Raw genomic sequence first — 3,951 nt, 5'->3', positions numbered from 1 at the left:
GGTTAACAATTAACATTAAAGAACTAGAGATGGTATTTGGGCAACAAGATATGGTCTGGTGGGAAGTTTTGCCCTGAGTGGTCTGGAAAACAAAACAAAACAAACAAACAACAAAAAAGAGGATTAGTCTGAAAATCCAAAGGTATGTTATGGTAGCTGCAAAAAGATAACAGACAGGCTCAGTTTAAAGTAGAGATTGACTTTTGTTAAGGAAGCTACTGGCCTAGGACATGACTACCCACTATGACTCCTATTTAGCTAGGAAGTTTTAATTTCAGACTATCCTATGTGGTTACTTTAGGTGTTTGAGTAAAGCCTGCCATGCAGTCCCTCCCTGAGCTTCTAAGGTATAGTACGTGGCCCTGTTTTTGTCCAGACTTCCAAACATGCTTAAAGAAGTGGATCTGTTTGGTGCAAAGGGTGAACCATGGGGGGTTATAAAAATGTGCCACTCAGTTGTCATGTTTCAGGGAGCATAATAGAGCAATGGCTCCAGTCATTGCCCTTCTGGATCCACCACTACTGCCAAGGTCTTATTGTCCATGGGTTTCGCCTAGCCAATGACTGACCATGGTAGAGATATTAAGGCAGGCCCATTGTAAAAGAACATGGAGCTTTGGACTGAAGTCTCTCCATTGACCTGGCCAAATCACTCTTGGATTTGCCCTGTAATCTAAGTCTCTTACAATAATTTTTACCCTCCTTCAAGCCCCTTTCTTTCTCTCTTTCCTTTCAAAGGTGTAAGACCTGAACCACAACTTGAAGGTTTTCCTCACCTCCTGCTCCCTCCCCAAATTATCCTTTTGCATACCTTATTTTGGGATTTGGTTCTCAACACCTGACCATTACAGCAGGGAAGATTGTAAATATAGGAACATGAACAACCTCAGTGGCCGCTATTAAAACAACAGGTGCTGAAGTAAGAGAATAAAGACTATATTTTCCCATATTTTTTAACTTTATTTTTATTGTTGACACTATTACAGACATCTCCATTTTGCCCTCTTTTGCCCACCTCCACCCAGCCCCTCCCCCCCTTCCTTCTAGCCATCACCACACTGTTGTCTGTGCCTCTGGGTTATGCATATATTTTCTTTAGTTTCACCTCCACTCCCCCGCCCCCCACAGCTATTAGTCTGTTCCATGTATCCATGCTTTTGTTCTAATTTTGTTCATCAGTTTATTTTGTTCATTAGTTTCCATAAATAAGTGAGATCATATGGTATTTGTCTTTCTCTGACTGGGTTATTTCATATAACAGAATAATCTCCAGGTCCACCCATGCTGTTACAAAAGGTACAATTTTCTTCATTTTGATGGCCACATAATATTCCATGTGTAAAGGTACCATGGCTTTTTTGTTGTTGTCATCAACACACTTGCTTTTATTATTCTTAAAAAACAGCATGTGTTAAACTTTATACGTCAGACATTGTTTCGTGTGCTTTACAGAATTTATTTCATTCAATCTTCACAATAACCCTTAGATGAAGTTATGTTTGTCATCTCATTTTTAAATTAAGACATGAAAACACAGGCAGGTTAAAAACATGTCCAAGTTTGCACTTGATAAAGCTGGCACTTCAACCCCAGGCAGTTTGACTTTTGAACCCATCCTTATAACCGCTCTGCTACATCGCTACCATTATGGAGTGGATTTTCCTTATGCTGTATGGGCATTAGTTAACCAGTAACAACTAAATAACATTAGTTAACCAACTAGCATTCGTTAACCAATAATAATAACCAAATAACATTACCTAACGAATTTCTGTATGTAAATGTCTTGGCATCTTAATAACAGTTGAAGTCACGCTGTGTCTTGGTGGATGGAAGACACACACCCTCACATTTCAATGCTGTGCTATTTACATCGCTTTTGTTTTTACTGCAACTTTCTATTTCACTCTTCAATTTCAGACATAAGTCTGTCATTGTATTCCCTCCTCTAAAACCTGAAAACAAACTTCTATAACTCTCTCTTGATGTTCTGAGTGTTCTGCTTTCTAATATTATTGCTATGTTTATATACATCAAGTTTTCTAAATTTATACTAAGATCTTGGAAGACAAGACCATGTGTTCTACATTCTTGTAGCTGCAGAGCATATATGACAGGGCTTCAGCTAATCAACAAATAATCAGTGAAAATGACACGGTTATTAATCCTCTTCACATTTTCTGCTTTAAAGGTGATATGGTTTAAGAAATCTGGAAGGAAACCAAGGTTACTAGGATGTGGGAACCACAGCTTTTTTTATCTACTCGTTCTATGAGGTCAGCATTATCCTAATTCCAAAACCAGATAAAGACTCTACAAAAAATGAAAATTATAGGCCAATAAACATGATGAAAATAGATGTAAAAATTCTCAAAAAAACATTAGCAAATCAGATCTAGAAATACATTAAAAAAAATCATACACCATAACCAAAAGGAATTTATTCCAGGGATGCAAGGCTGGTACAATATTCACAAATCAATAAATGTGATATATCACATATACACAATGAAGGATACAAATCACGGAAAAAGTGTTTGATAAAATCCAACACCCATTTCTGATAAAAACTCTCAGCAAAGTGAGAATAGAGGGATCACACTACAGCATAATAAAATCCATATATGATAAACACACAGCCAACATCATATTCAGTGGGCAAAAACTAAAAGTACCTCCCTTAAGAACAGGAACAAGACAGGATGTCCACTTTTACCACTCTTATTCAACAACTACTGAAAGTCCTAGTCACAGTGGTCAGACAAGAAGAAATAAAAAGCATTCAAATTGGAAAGGAGGAACTAAAATTGTCATAATTTGCAGATGACATGATATTGTACAGAGAAAACCCTAGACTCCATGAAAAAGCTACTAGATCTATGTTCCCATATTTTGGAGGGGTAGTATTGGAATATATATAGCAATGGTGCTCCAGGCATGGTCCATAGACACGTAGGGTTCTCCATGAAACTTTCAGGGGGTCTGTGAGGTAAATACTTCTTTTCACTGTGTTGACATTTGTACAGATGGTGGGCAAACTGCTGTTGCCTCAGCACAAATCAAGGAAATTGTATAAGTGATCATTGTATATTTCACTGCCATGCACTCTAATCAGTTAAAACAAGTAACTAGTTTCATTTTAAAAAATTCTTTATTAAACAGTAAAGATTATTAATTTAATTCATTATTCATCCTGGAATACATGTGTTTTTAATATGCTATGTGACATAATGGCAAGTACACATAAAGCACTTCTGAAAGCACATATGAAGTCAGATTATAGTTTTGAGGACGAAGATTTGTGCCATTTTTGAATAATTTATGTAGTCCCATTTGCTTTTGTTTCCCTTGCCTGAGGTGACAGATTAAAAAACATATTACTATAGTTAAACCCAAGTAGACCTCATTACTAGGTGCACCAGTTAATAATGCAGATTTTTTAATCAAAGAAAACATGATAATTTCAAGAGAAACATCAGAAGTGTTTTATTAAAAGTAATGTCCATCGCTAGATACACATTTCCCACATCTTTCAGGTAATTTGTGGATACTGTTCCAATAGAACTTTTCTTTTTTTTGAGGCAAACCATTCAGAGACCCAATTTTACACTTCTTCATACAGTTTAAAGTGCTGCATAGAAAGTGCGTGTGCCATCAATCAGAACAAGTGGTAATTTGAAGGACCAAGGTGTGGTGAATACGGCAGGGGGGGTAATACTTCCCAGGCAAGATCTTTTAACGTTTCTTTAACTGGTTTTGAAGTGTGTGATGGTGCGTTATCATGAAGCAAAATTACTTTGCTGTATCTTCTGGCTCATTCTGGTCATTTTACAATCAAAGGGTGGTTCAAATTGACTTGGACATTCTTTGTCTTTCACATCGAAATCATCCCTTTTTTTTGTTGTTTCTTCCTCCCTCCCTCCCTCCCTCCCTCCCCTCTCCCTCTCTCCC

The 3,951-nt window shown here is 37.1% G+C and overlaps 1 pseudogene; it reads left to right on the top strand.

Moving 5' to 3' along the window:
- Nucleotides 1-1,550: 1,550 nt before the first annotated feature.
- LOC102759801 overlaps nt 1,551-3,951 on the top strand; it is an 8,226-nt pseudogene continuing 5,825 nt past the window's right edge.

Source organism: Myotis davidii, unplaced genomic scaffold, assembly GCF_000327345.1.
Source record: "Myotis davidii unplaced genomic scaffold, ASM32734v1 scaffold951, whole genome shotgun sequence".
NCBI lineage: Eukaryota > Metazoa > Chordata > Mammalia > Chiroptera > Vespertilionidae > Myotis > Myotis davidii.
Note: the sequence above shows the minus strand (reverse complement) of the source record. Positions and strands in the feature narration are given on the sequence as shown.